The sequence below is a fragment of the Ixodes scapularis genome, unplaced genomic scaffold (assembly GCF_016920785.2).
Source record: "Ixodes scapularis isolate PalLabHiFi unplaced genomic scaffold, ASM1692078v2 ptg001164l_1__unscaffolded, whole genome shotgun sequence".
In the NCBI taxonomy this organism is placed as follows: Eukaryota; Metazoa; Arthropoda; class Arachnida; order Ixodida; family Ixodidae; genus Ixodes; species Ixodes scapularis.
In genome coordinates, this window is record NW_024610111.1 from 845,756 (window position 1) to 860,946 (window position 15,191).

Below are 15,191 nucleotides of genomic sequence, written 5' to 3' on the forward strand. Positions count from 1 at the left end.
AGCAGCTCCGACAGCAGCTCCGACAGCAGCTCCGACAGCAGCTCCGACAGCAGCTCCGACAGCAGCTCTGGTGATCGAGCACTGGCGGTAGCGCGCTACACGTCAGTTCCGCTGGCTAGCTCTGCGCCTGCGCGGTGCGCGCGTGAAGGCTTGTAGGAAATGGCGTCCGGCGAAACTTGTAGTTTCCCTCCTGACCTCCGTCGGAAGCTGGTTCTGGTGCTTGACAGCGAAGGTAGTGATTTGGAGAGCAGCTCATCAACATCGAGCTCCGACAGCAGCTCCGACAGCAGCTCTGGTGATCGAGCACTGGCGGTAGCGCGCTACACGTCAGTTCCGCTGGCTAGCTCTGCGCCCGCGCGGTGCGCGCGTGAAGGCTTGTTGGAAATGGCGTCCGGCGAAACTTGTGGTTTCCCTCCTGACCTCCGTCGGAAGCTGGTTCTGGTGCTTGACAGCGAAGGTAGTGATTTGGAGAGCAGCTCATCAACATCGAGCTCCGACAGCAGCTCCGCCAGCAGCTCTGGTGATCGAGCACTGGCGGTAGCGCGCTACACGTCAGTTCCGCTGGCTAGCTCTGCGCCTGCGCGGTGCGCGCGTGAAGGCTTGTTGGAAATAGCGTCCGGCGAAACTTGTGGTTTCCCTCCTGACCTGCGTCGGAAGCTCGTTCTGGTGCTTGACAGCGAAGGTAGTGATTCGGAGAGCAGCTCATCAACATCGAGCTCCGACAGCAGCTCCGACAGCAGCTCTGGTGATCGAGCACTGGCGGTAGCGCGCTACACGTCAGTTCCGCTGGCTAGCTCTGCGCCTGCGCGGTGCGCGCGTGAGGTCTTGTTGGAAATGGCGTCCGGCGAAACTTCTGGTTTTCCTCCTGACCTGCGTCGGAAGCTCGTTCTGGTGCTTGACAGCGAAGGTAGTGATTCGGAGAGCAGCTCATCAACATCGAGCTCCGACAGCAGCTCCGACAGCAGCTCTGGTGATCGAGCACTGGCGGTAGCGCGCTACACGTCAGTTCCGCTGGCTAGCTCTACGCCTGCGCGGTGCGCGCGTGAGGGCTTGTTGGAAATGGCGTCCGGCGAAACTTCTGGTTTCCCTCCTGACCTGCGTCGGAAGCTCGTTCTGGTGCTTGACAGCGAAGGTAGTGATTTGGAGAGCAGCTCATCAACATCGAGCTCCGACAGCAGCTCCGACAGCAGCTCTGGTGATCGAGCACTGGCGGTAGCGCGCTACACGTCAGTTCCGCTGGCTAGCTCTGCGCCTGCGCGGTGCGCGCGTGAAGGCTTGTTGGAAATGGCGTCCGGCGAAACTTCTGGTTTCCTTCCTGACCTGCGTCGGAAGCTGGTTCTGGTGCTTGACAGCGAAGGTAGTGATTCGGAGAGCAGCTCATCAACATCGAGCTCCGACAGCAGCTCCGACAGCAGCTCTGGTGATCGAGCACTGGCGGTAGCGCGCTACACGTCAGTTCCGCTGGCTAGCTCTGCGCCTGCGCGGTGCGCGCGTGAAGGCTTGTTGGAAATGGCGTCTGGCGAATCTTCTGGTTTCCCTCCTGACCTGCGTCGGAAGCTCGTTCTGGTGCTTGACAGCGAAGGTAGTGATTTGGAGAGCAGCTCATCAACATCGAGCTCCGACAGCAGCTCCGACAGCAGCTCTGGTGATCGAGCACTGGCGGTAGCGCGCTACACGTCAGTTCCGCTGGCTAGCTCTGCGCCTGCGCGGTGCGCGCGTGAAGGCTTGTTGGAAATGGCGTCCGGCGAAACTTCTGGTTTCCCTCCTGACCTCCGTCGGAAGCTCGTTCTGGTGCTTGACAGCGAAGGTGGTGATTTCGAGAGCAGCTCATCAACATCGAGCTCCGACAGCAGCTCCGACAGCAGCTCTGGTGATCGAGCACTGGCGGTAGCGCGCTACACGTCAATTCCGCTGGCTAGCTCTGCGCCTGCGCGGTGCGCGCGTGAAGGCTTGTTGGAAATTTCGTCCGGCGAAACTTCTGGTTTCCCTCCTAACCTCCGTCGGAAGCTCGTTCTGGTGCTTGACAGCGAAGGTAGTGATTTGGAGAGCAGCTCATCAACATCGAGCTCCGACAGCAGCTCCGACAGCAGCTCTGGTGATCGAGCACTGGCGGTAGCGCGCTACACGTCAGTTCCGCTGGCTAGCTCTGCGCCTGCGCGGTGCGCGCGTGAAGGCTTGTTGGAAATGGCGTCCGGCGAAACTTCTGGTTTCCTTCCTGACCTGCGTCGGAAGCTGGTTCTGGTGCTTGACAGCGAAGGTAGTGATTCGGAGAGCAGCTCATCAACATCGAGCTCCGACAGCAGCTCCGACAGCAGCTCTGGTGATCGAGCACTGGCGGTAGCGCGCTACACGTCAGTTCCGCTGGCTAGCTCTGCGCCTGCGCGGTGCGCGCGTGAAGGCTTGTTGGAAATGGCGTCTGGCGAAACTTCTGGTTTCCCTCCTGACCTGCGTCGGAAGCTCGTTCTGGTGCTTGACAGCGAAGGTAGTGATTTGGAGAGCAGCTCATCAACATCGAGCTCCGACAGCAGCTCCGACAGCAGCTCTGGTGATCGAGCACTGGCGGTAGCGCGCTACACGTCAGTTCCGCTGGCTAGCTCTGCGCCTGCGCGGTGCGCGCGTGAAGGCTTGTTGGAAATGGCGTCCGGCGAAACTTCTGGTTTCCCTCCTGACCTCCGTCGGAAGCTCGTTCTGGTGCTTGACAGCGAAGGTAGTGATTTGGAGAGCAGCTCATCAACATCGAGCTCCGTCAGCAGCTCCGACAGCAGCTCTGGTGATCGAGCACTGGCGGTAGCGCGCTACACGTCAATTCCGCTGGCTAGCTCTGCGCCTGCGCGGTGCGCGCGTGAAGGCTTGTTGGAAATTTCGTCCGGCGAAACTTCTGGTTTCCCTCCTAACCTCCGTCGGAAGCTCGTTCTGGTGCTTGACAGCGAAGGTAGTGATTTGGAGAGCAGCTCATCAACATCGAGCTCCGACAGCAGCTCCGACAGCAGCTCTGGTGATCGAGCACTGGCGGTAGCGCGCTACACGTCAGTTCCGCTGGCTAGCTCTGCGCCTGCGCGGTGCGCGCGTGAAGGCTTGTTGGAAATGGCGTCCGGCGAAACTTCTGGTTTCCCTCCTGACCTCCGTCGGAAGCTCGTTCTGGTGCTTGACAGCGAAGGTAGTGATTTGGAGAGCAGCTCATCAACATCGAGCTCCGACAGCAGCTCCGACAGCAGCTCTGGTGATCGAGCACTGGCGGTAGCGCGCTACACGTCAGTTCCGCTGGCTAGCTCTGCGCCTGCGCGGTGCGCGCGTGAAGGCTTGTTGGAAATGGCGTCCGGCGAAACTTCTGGTTTCCCTCCTGACCTCCGTCGGAAGCTCGTTCTGGTGCTTGACAGCGAAGGTTGTGATTTGGAGAGCAGCTCATCAACATCGAGCTCCGACAGCAGCTCCGACAGCAGCTCTGGTGATCGAGCACTGGCGGTAGCGCGCTACACGTCAGTTGCGCTGGCTAGCTCTGCGCCTGCGCGGTGCGCGCGTGAAGGCTTGTTGAAAAGGGCGTCCGGCGAAACTTCTGGTTTCCCTCCTGACCTCCGTCGGAAGCTCGTTCTGGTGCTTGACAGCGAAGGTAGTGATTTGGAGAGCAGCTCATCAACATCGAGCTCCGACAGCAGCTCCGACAGCAGCTCTGGTGATCGAGCACTGGCGGTAGCGCGCTACACGTCAGTTCCGCTGGCTAGCTCTGCGCCTGCGCGGTGCGCGCGTGAGGGCTTGTTGGAAATGGCGTCCGGCGAAACTTCTGGTTTCCCTCCTGACCTGCGTCGGAAGCTCGTTCTGGTGCTTGACAGCGAAGGTAGTGATTTGGAGAGCAGCTCATCAACATCGAGCTCCGACAGCAGCTCCGACAGCAGCTCTGGTGATCGAGCACTGGCGGTAGCGCGCTACACGTCAGTTCCGCTGGCTAGCTCTGCGCCTGCGCGGTGCGCGCGTGAGGGCTTGTTGGAAATGGCGTCCGGCGAAACTTCTGGTTTCCCTCATGACCTCCGTCGGAAGCTCGTTCTGGTGCTTGACAGCGAAGGTAGTGATTCGGAGAGCAGCTCATCAACATCGAGCTCCGACAGCAGCTCCGACAGCAGCTCCGACAGCAGCTCTGGTGATCGAGCACTGGCGGTAGCGCGCTACACGTCAGTTCCGCTGGCTAGCTCTGCGCCTGCGCGGTGCGCGCGTGAAGGCTTGTTGGAAATGGCGTCCGGCGAAACTTCTGGTTTCCCTCCTGACTTGCGTTGGAAGCTGGTTCTGGTGCTTGACAGCGAAGGTAGTGATTCGGAGAGCAGCTCATCAACATCGAGCTCCGACAGCAGCTCCGACAGGAGCTCCGACAGCAGCTCTGGTGATCGAGCACTGGCGGTAGCGCGCTACACGTCAATTCCGCTGGCTAGCTCTGCGCCTGCGCGGTGCGCGCGTGAAGGCTTGTTGGAAATGGCGTCTGGCGAAACTTCTGGTTTCCCTCCTGACCTGCGTCGGAAGCTGGTTCTGGTGCTTGACAGCGAAGGTAGTGATTCGGAGAGCAGCTCATCAACATCGAGCTCCGACAGCAGCTCCGACAGCAGCTCTGGTGATCGAGCACTGGCGGTAGCGCGCTACACCTCAGTTCCGCTGGCTAGCTCTGCGCCTGCGCGGTGCGCGCGTGAAGGCTTGTTGGAAATGGCGTCCGGCGAAACTTCTGGTTTCCCTCCTGACCTGCGTCGGAAGCTGGTTCTGGTGCTTGACAGCGAAGGTAGTGATTCGGAGAGCAGCTCATCAACATCGAGCTCCGACAGCAGCTCCGACAGCAGCTCTGGTGATCGAGCGCTGGCGGTAGCGCGCTACACGTCAGTTCCGCTGGCTAGCTCTGCGCCTGCGCGGTGCGCGCGTGAAGGCTTGTTGGAAATGGCGTCCGGCGAAACTTCTGGTTTCCCTCCTGACCTGCGTCGGAAGCTGGTTCTGGTGCTTGACAGCGAAGGTAGTGATTCGGAGAGCAGCTCATCAACATCGAGCTCCGACAGCAGCTCCGACAGCAGCTCTGGTGATCGAGCACTGGCGGTAGCGCGCTACACGTCAGTTCCGCTGGCTAGCTCTGCGCCTGCGCGGTGCGCGCGTGAAGGCTTGTTGGAAATGGCGTCCGGCGAAACTTCTGGTTTCCCTCCTGACCTGCGTCGGAAGCTGGTTCTGGTGCTTGACAGCGAAGGTAGTGATTCGGAGAGCAGCTCATCAACATCGAGCTCCGACAGCAGCTCCGACAGCAGCTCCGACAGCAGCTCCGACAGCAGCTCTGGTGATCGAGCACTGGCGGTAGCGCGCTACACGTCAATTCCGCTGGCTAGCTCTTCGCCTGCGCGGTGCGCGCGTGAAGGCTTGTTGGAAATGGCGTCCGGCGAAACTTCTGGTTTCCCTCCTGACCTGCGTCGGAAGCTGGTTCTGGTGCTTGACAGCGAAGGTAGTGATTCGGAGAGCAGGCCATCAACATCGAGCTCCGACAGCAGCTACGACAGCAGCTCTGGTGATCGAGCACTTTATCAACGCGAATTCTCGCAGCTTTTCGGGCCACCTGTAAAGAGGCCCAAAATAGAACGGTATATCGAAGACACGGTTCACCGGTATTCAGACGAGGAGGTAAGCAATAAATATGTAAAGCCATTAGAACCTCGTGTTTTCTGCAATCAGTTCAATGGGTACGAATGTGTCAATAACTTTTGCTTAAGTTTCGTAGGAACTTCCGTATGTCGAGACGAGTGACCTACTCTCTGGTCGAAGAGTTTAAGGCGTCGCCTATGTATCCCGCGGCCGACCACGGAGGACCGCCAGCGAAGAGTGCGGAGCAGCACTTGCTGTCCTTTCTCTGGTAAGTGTTTTGATCTGCTTGTTCGCGTTGATTTACGTTAAAGACGTTTAAGCACCCCGCGACTTGGCATCCCGCTGAGCAACGCCAGCGAGCGCTACCGCGTCGTCTGCTCTCTGGCTGCACCGGCTGGCTCGGTCGACTCGCTGCTCGTCTTCAGCCAGCTTAGCCCTCACGATCGAAAATTCTTGCCCTTCGTGGCATAATCAGTGTGACATTCGATCTAGTGACACGATTCTCTAGGTAGCAAATAGGAACTGCGTGTGTGTGGAACTGACTGGCATTTGGGGTCCTCAAAAAAACAATGTTGAGCTTGTAGCACTAAAATTATATACACAGAAAGCTCGGGTTAGTAGTGCGGATTCGTAGCACGCAGTAAGTTTTTTTTTATCCTTGGATGATCATGTCTGTCATGTCTGCTAATAATGAAATTGTAGTGCTAAACCCAAGGACTGTTTTTTATATAAACACAATACTGCATTTTGATTGCATTCTGCATGTACTGATAACCACCGCTACAGTGAAACGCCTGGTTGAATCCATTGCATTGTGATTTTGTTGGTCTACTTAAAGGTCTACTCTATTGGCTATTTTCATTACATGTGTTTTAACATACTTTCAGGCTTTCATCTTTAGAACTCTAGGCTCAGGTAACGTCAGTGTTGCTGGAGTAATCAGTAAAACTGCAAACCTTTACTATATTCATAGTTTGAAGAACCATTTCATGTATTATATCACGTTGGTAAGCGAAAAAAAAAACACTCGGACAAGAAAGTAGATTGACAAGGGTCCACTCACAGCTAACTAAAAAAACGAATCGTATATATAGCTGTGCCAGAAGAAACAGCCAGAGCTAATTCCGGTGTAACCCCCATAACAAGAAAGAATACTTGTATGCCAATAAAGTTCAGATTATGCCTTCGTGCATAATATTAAAAAACTGGCCACTTGGTATGATGTACCCGTGGTTTTTACTGCACCCAATAAGCTGCGTCGGTTGTGCTGTAGGATCAACAGTCCCAGTGATTCTACAGATCATTTCAAAACCAGGCACTGCACAAGATGCACAGGGTGCAGTACTCTTCTTATATTGGTCGGACAGGCAGGTGCCAGTTTTCGTCCTGCTCACTCTCTTCTTTGTGGTCATGTGCCGTTTTCTATGCTTTGGGCACAACCACCAAATATAACCGTAACCAAAGCCGTGGGTCATCGAAGGCACACACTCAATATTGAAAATAGAAAAATCAATCTAATACCATTTTTGCGCTTTCTAAAAAGCAGCAGCGCCCAGAGCTTAAAGCACTTGGGTTTTGATGTTTCCTGTGTCTCGTAACTTCTCGTACAGCATCGAAGACGGTGGGCACAATCTTTCCTCGCGTCAAAAGGTCATTCGTGCGCGTAAAATTAGAAAAGGTGGTCATGTGGTGCGGCCATTACTGGGAACGCAGCTTTACCTTTGACGTCTGACCAGGCGTGGTGCCACCTTCGCGTTGTACCTGATGTGTCCCCTTGCAGGCACGTAGCCAGGGGGAGAGCCCATGGGACCCAGCCCCCCCTCCCCCCAGAAATCTTTTTTTTTTCTGGGGCCTCCTTTTCCTCCTTCCCTTCATACAGCATTTTGTCATGGTTGCCCCCCCCCCCCCCCCGAATCAATATCCTGGCTACGCGCCTGCCCCCATGTAAATATTGATGCGTCGGCTTCCTTCTAGGGATAATAGACCCTTTGCAAAAATTCCAAAAGTCCGCACGTGCCACGCGCCGAATGATGGGAATCCTCAGTACGCCCCTCCTCCCGCTACCATGCAACCACGTGGCATATGCGAGCAGGCACAGGTTACCACAACAACAACTTTTGAGCAGCTGAGTCGGACGAGCCAACGGCTGCCCCTTTCTTATCCCTCTCCTTTGTACCTGCTCTGTCGTCTGCTGCACCAGCGCTTTGGCGAAACCTGCCACGGTTGCGGCGGAAACTAAATGAATCCGGTGACGCTTCAATACATGAAGGTAAATTACCATGAAAGACGTATTCAAATAAGTTCCCCTGTCGTGATGCCTTTACGCTGCCACAGATACGATACGCTGCCAACGACGTACGACTCGGGGGTTGGGCAGGATCGCGGACGGCTGCAATGGCAGCTGGCGGTAGCTGCCGGGACACGCGAGCAGTCACAGAGGTGCAACGGGAAAGCACGTGATCTGTACCGAAGGTTCCCAAACTTTCCTGCCGTCATGGCACTGTATGTTTTGCCACAGGTCTATTGGAGTCAATGCGTTTAAGTCGCATTCATGTAGACGCGGCTTGCGGCAGCAGTACGTCCTTGTATATCAAGCCTAAATCATTAGAGTAGAAGACACAGTACCACAATCTTCCATGGCACTGCTTGCAAACAACTTCACAGTTTACACTACATGAGAGTGTCGAGTTGTGACAAAAAAAACATACTGTTGCGTATCACCTTGAAATAGCTCAAGCCTTTGTGGGTGCTCGCCCTTTCGCTGTTTCGGTTAACCATGTGTGCTGCCACACTTTATGGGGCGTACAACCGTGTTGCCACGGCAGTGCCATGACAACACAGTTGGTGACCCTTAAGACCATGGTGGAACTCATCGACTGAGCCCTCCTATCGGTTAAAAAATTGAGTAGACATTCCATTGCCATTCTTACTTCCATTACACTCTGCTCTATATATGAGGAATTCGGATGCCACCTCCTGCCCCCCATTATAACCTCCTGCATTTACACAATACAGGTATGCAGCCAACAAGGCATGCATTCGAGACGTGGCTGTCGCTTTGGTCTCGAGGAGAGCACCCTTCATCGGATGATGGAGCGGGTGCTTGATTTTCTTCTCATCATTGGGCCACGGATCGTGAAGTTTCCCGAGGACCTGGAGCGCCTGTCCAGGGACTTTGAAGCGGTTTGTACCACATTCGGTCACTTTAATTATATTACAGACCACTCAGGCACAACTGCCTGTTATTTTGGTCTTCTCAAAGAAGGCAATTGAGCAGTATGTACTAATGCAGTTTTTCGGAGAAATGTCAAGCTTTATTTCTTTTATTTTCTAGTTCTGCTTGACAATTTTAACATTTTTAAGCTACTCTCATGTCATCAGGGTTATGTCTTGCATACCCTGATTATCTGACACTTCAGTTAAAGGGCGATGTGGAACCTTAGTTTTCCGCCGCTTAATGTTGTTGAGTGCCCTGTAAGGTCGCCAGTTGTCGTGTTACTTTTTGGGTTTTGCATCGGGTCGAACTGCGAGGAAACAGTCTGGTCGTAATAGTAATGGTTACAGGAGGTTATTTTCAAATCAAGTTGCATAAAAAATTGATTGCCATTTTGAGGGGGACTATCCCACAAATTCTCCAATAGACTACTTCCATAAATTCCTGCGAGCAACACTCCACGTGTTGCACTCTGGGAACTAGTTGGCCAGGGAGGAAAGCGGCATGGTTTCGGTTTCGATTGACACGTCGAGAAGAGATCATACACAGAGCGTGGATTATAAACAGCCGTTATCCAGTGTTGGGAAGTATTAAGAGTACAATCGGGAGCAAAAGTTTGCGGGGCACGGGAGCGCGTGCCGAAATGCATCGCCGCGCCGTGCCACGGCGCACCACCGCATTAAAAAGACGCGCTTTGCGCATGCGCGCCCTTCGTGCTGGCAGTCATGTCTTTTTCGCTCGTTTCTGTTCGACTCACTCCTGATAACCGGAGTCGGCGCCAGGGGCGCAAGTTGCCGTTTCGCTGGCTGTCATGCCCCGCGTCCTCTTCAGCTGCCTCAGCAGCCGCGCTGGGTGACGAGGCGCCTGGCTACCCCCCTTCCCCCCCCCCCCCCCTCACACACACACACACACACGCGCGAGCTCCGTGACAAAGCGCGGTGGCTGAGGTGGCTGAAGCAGACGCGCAATAGACAGCCAGCGAAGAGCTAACTCACGCCCCTGGCGCTGGCTCCTGTTATCAGGAGCGCGTCGAAAAGAAACGAGCGAAAGAGACATGGTTGCGAGCACGAAGGGCGCGCTTGCGCAAACCGTGTCTCCATAATGCGGCGGCGGGCCGTCGGACGGCGCGGCGATGCATTTCGGCACGCGCTCCCATGCCCCGCAAACTTTTGCTCCCGACTGTACATTGTACTTAAAGTACTACTTCAGGTAGGTTTAGGAAATTTCTACCTTACTTGAAGTACATTCTCTGAGTATGTACTTGTACTTTACTTGAAGTATTTTTTTCTGGTATTTTCCGAAGAAAGTACAATTCCCGACTTTAAAGTACATTCCCCATATATTGTTTTGTTAAATTCGTACCACTAAATGATGCTTTGTCAACTCCAAAAAAATACCGGAAGGGATATTCTGCTGTCACCAGAAACGTGAGCAGACAACTCATCGCTCCGTTTGTTCCGGGGTGCGGCTTTTGCGTAGCTTTTTGAACTCTCGTTACTTCTCGGCCGTTCAGCGCAAGGAAGGAGGTTCAAAATATTCGGAGAACAAAATTAATCTTACTGTAGCACTTGAGACGGCGGTGCGGAAAAATTAAACTTTCAAGTCGAAAAAAAAGACAACATAGGAGATTGTCACAATGTTTTATACACATTCTCTTGTCTTTTCCTTCGACTTGAAAGTACCTTAAAGGGATGGTGAACCGAAATTTGGATTTCAAAAAAACAAGGCTGGAGATGTAGGCGGGACGCAACAATCCCTACAACACTACTAGTAAGGCGATATCTCAAATGGACGGCCGTATTTTTGGAAAGAGAAGTTGAGATTGAAAGAGGCCGATGAGGCGCGTGACGTCAGGATACCTAGTTTCCTCCTCTCTTCGCTTCGCTCCCTCAAGGCCGCGAGGCGGAGAAGACGCGAGGCCGGTCCGTCTCTTTCTCGGAAAAACATGACGTCAACATTCCTGCCAAATGCGCCTTTTTTTAAAAAAATATGGTCATCCGTTTGAGATATCGCTGTATGAGCGATGTTTTGGTGTTTGTAGCATCCCGTTGCATGCTTTTGCCGTGTGTTTTGGGGAATCCAGATTTTAGTTCAGCATCCCTTTAATATTTTCGCGCCCCAATCTCGGATGTCACATTATGATTAATTATCATCAGCTCGCCTTCACACTCATTTTTTTTTCATTAAAAAGAGGACACTCCTTTATGAAAGGATTGCTTACGGATGCTACGAGGTTGACGTCATGCTCTCTCCTAGTACATTTAACTGGCTTGGGTGCAACAGTCCAGTGCAAGAAGCGCCAAATTCAGAAGAGGGACTTCTGAATTTGGCTCTATTCCTGAAAATAACTACTCTGTGGCCACTTGACTTTGTCAAATAGTCGCCACTGTTTTTGAAAATAGGTCATGCACCCCTGATTACCGCTGGGCAATGGATACCAGTTAAAAAAAAATCACTCTTTAGGGGAATGAAAGGGCATCATGAAAGGTTGTGTTAAAATACTTGTACTTCACTTTAAAAGTACATTGTATTTATAGTACTTTACTTGAAGTACATTGCACCCAGTGTACTTACTACTTTACATGAAACATATCACGTCTCATTTACTTTGTACTTTACTCGTAGTACCTTGCAGATGTACTTTACCAAATACCCAACACTGCCGTTATCTCATGTTTCCTGGTCCCAAGTGCATCGTTTTGGGTCTCTAAACTAACCTAAATGGCTGGACCTCAAAGCTTCAGCAGTAGCCTGAACCATACATAAGCTTGTCTTGACACGTGCTTGTTGTATTTTTGTTCTCGAGCCTTTTTGTTAGCGTTTCGAAGTATGTGGACGGGCCAGTGCTGGGAATCTCGAAACTGCGAAGCTCAGGGATCTTGCTTGTGTACGAGTCAACACGCTGTAACAACCAATAAGTTTGTGTGCACCGAGCTCGAAACTTTGCATTGGTGTTGCTGGTCAGCAGGTTTGTTACTTGTTTTATGCGTCCATTGACGAAATTACATTTTTTCAATTACTGTTTTTCTTAATGCGCCCGAGTATGCGAGGTAAAATTCGGAGACGCTGTTGAAGCTAAAATCAGACACTTCTTATCCTTTTATAGCTGTACTGACTCGCAGCACTGCACAAAGTGAAGTCCCTACAGGCTTGGATTCGAGTAATTCAATATCGCATGAAGTTATCCTCCAATCATATGGGCACATCCACAGATACAAACCATTTTGAAGGAAGCAACAGTCGAGCACTTGCGTGAAGAATGCCGCACAGTTCGGAGAACAGCACGTATACGTTGTGAACCCTTAGGCGGTGCGCCAAATGAACTAAAGCGCATTTGGCGGTTGCTAATCGCCATACGGTTTCTGATATGTTTGCCTACTTCCTGACTGAGTATGCAGAGATAATTTCAGAACTACCATGCAGACACAGATCTTGGGTGTTGGTAAAGGCTCGTCCAAAAAGGCTTTGCGAGGAGTAGGGGACGCTTGTTAGGGACTCAGTCGTAGCTAGCCGATCTCGGCGTTTGCGAAAACTTAAACCCCAGTTGGCATAAACTTTTCGTAGCAGATATATGATGACACGAGGAGAACTTCATAGCAATGTTTGCGCAGCAGTGAGTGCGAATTTATTGCGTCTCCTTAAAAGTTCATGCGCCAACGTTGGGCTCAACTGTGAGTATCCTGTGAAGATGTGGCTTGTTCTTCGCTCAATGAAGTAACACGAAGCGGACGTTTGGCAAACAAAATGTGTAGGGCTCAAAGTGACCAAATTTCAATTGTGTTTCACTGGTACTAGACAGTATTATTGATAGTGAGCTCAAAGATACAATCGTGGGGTGAGAGGACCAAGTCACGTCTTACTACGTTTGCATACACAGGCATAATATCTGGCATGACGGGAACCAAGAAAAGTGCCCCTATCTTCCTTCTATATCGCTCGAGAATGCTTAGAGTACTGTACATTCGTAAGAAGTCGAACAATCGGAAACGCAAGCACCGCATTCGGTCACGGCATGGTAGCATGAATTCAAGCTAATCAATCAAAACCGAAACTGAGTGGCCAACTTTTTCCCAGAACACACTGCGTGGCATTTAACCGTGATGGGGCACTTCAAGTTTTGGAAGAAGTCTATTCTGATGTGTCCATACGTAAGAATTGGAGCATTTCTGGGATAGTCCACCGTGTAAACCGTACACACTTTTGCGTTGCATTGCATTGTAGTGCACCGAGCTGCCGTACACGCTTTTTCACCCCAAGCGACGTATTTCGATCAGGTTTGCAAAAGCATGTACCGGTACTGAAAACCGCTCGCAGAATTGAACCAAGTTAATTGATCATCTCCTTGTATCTACTGTTTACACCGAGATTACTTACCTCAAACAACCATCAAACTTAAGTCTTTTCAGGCCTGCACTTAGTTCTTATCACAATTACTGGTTCAATGTTTCGTCTAAAGGGCCGCTGTCGTTTGAACGAGCAGAAGACAGTTCAAACAATAAGACGCCCATTTGAAAGTGAAGATGCACCGAACATGATCTGCAGGTATTCAGGACAACTTGACAGTTTTGCTGCAATCATTTTAGAACAAAACAAATAAATTGGACGGCCACAAGTCTGTGAATTCAACCCGTAAGTGTTTCCCGCACAAACAATTATGTTCTGACGGCGTCTGGATTTTTTTCCACGGCACCTATCCGTGCTCTTTGACGAGCCGGGCAGGCAGAAAACATGAAAAACTACCTTGACACCTTTCCCGGCTCTTCCGGTGTGTCTTTTGACGCAAAGGAAGATTTTAGTCTGTTTCCTACCAACACAACACGAGAATGCCCGTCCCCCTTAGCGACTTCCACCCACACCCGACCAACAGTGTGCCCGATGCACCACCGCCGCGGCGTGACGTAACAGTGTCGAGTTGGTGTGTGCATTTCTGTAATAAATGTTTGTATTGTTTATGTCATTTACTCTACTCATTGGTCTTGTATCTTCTCTGAGAAACTTCCAACTAGCATTCATACCGCAGGTGACTGGTGTACCCGGCACAATTGGATGCATCGACGGATCCTATATTGCCATCAAATGCCCGGCCAACAAGATCCGGTCGATCTATGTCAACCGGCCTCATTATCCTTCTCTTACACTTCAAGCCATCTGTGACTGCAACAAGCGGTTTCTGGATGTAACCGCGGGACATCCGAGTAAGGTCCATGATGCTAGGGTATTTAGGACTTCCAGCATCGCAGGCAAGCTCTCGCAGAACTGCCGCAGGGGCCAGTACCACATCCTGGGTGATACGGCCTACCCCTTGAGGGAGTACCTGATGACTCCTTTCAGGGACTATGGGTCCCTCGCTAAAAAACAGAGGGACTTCAATGTGAAGTTCTCAGGCACACGTGTGCTCATCGAGAACGCGTTTGCTGACCTGAAGAAACGATTCAGGCAGCTGAAGCTGTTGGAGTGCTTTACTGTTGATCATGCAACAAAGTTCATTATTGCACGTTGCATCCTCCATAACCTCTGCATTGAGGCTGGAGAAGCGCATGTTGTTCAAGAGCCAGACAACGAGGCTAGCAGCGTCCCAGAAAATGACTCGCTGGAGGAGTTTGGGCCACTGACGGCTTCGGATTCTGTTCTCCGCAGACTGGGGGAAGAAAAGAGGGACAGGGTGATTGCCCAAATGGGGCTGAGATAAGCCCCATTTTCCGAGATGAGCCCTGGGCCGGCTTGCTAGAACAGCGTCTTGGCTGAGACTGGGTGAAAGAAAGCACTGCAAAGGCAGGGCACGTGAGCATCTTGAGAAGCGGCTTGAGTCCCAACCAGCTGGTGCGCTGGCTTTGACAGTGCACCAGCTGGGACTCAACTGAGATGTTTCCAGCAAGCCGGCCCTGGTGACCACTAGAGCAGTCATATGTTTACTGCCTCATTTCCACCAAACTATGCCAAAGTGCTGCACTTCTACACCTTGCAACTTTTCACCAAAATGTGAGGAATTTGCAGCAACATTGCACCAGAACTGAATTTCACTTCATTAGCACGAAAACTAAAGGCATGTTCGCACACTTAACACTGACTGAGACAAGACCAGTTTTGAAGCCTCTTGCAACGGCTTACGACCGGCTCCGCGGTAGCGCATCCGGTCGTAAACAGTCACAAGGGGCTTAAAAACTGGTCTTATCTCAGTCGGCCGGAAGCAGACTTGTACAAGTTACTGAAAAATAGTAACGAATTACATTTACAATTACTCGAGGCTAAATTGTAATTTATTACAATTACAATTACCCTCCCAGGAAAGTAACTGACCGTTACTCCAAAAAGTAATCCGTTACTTTCGTGGCGTTACTTTTAACATTATTGTCCTCAAGTAAGAAACAAAGGGAAGAGGGTTATT

At 51.8% G+C, this 15,191-nt stretch overlaps 1 pseudogene; it reads left to right on the plus strand.

Moving 5' to 3' along the window:
* LOC121047121 overlaps positions 1–14,495 on the plus strand; it is a 109,074-nt pseudogene extending 94,579 nt beyond the window's left edge.
* The last annotated feature ends 696 nt before the right edge of the window (positions 14,496–15,191 follow it).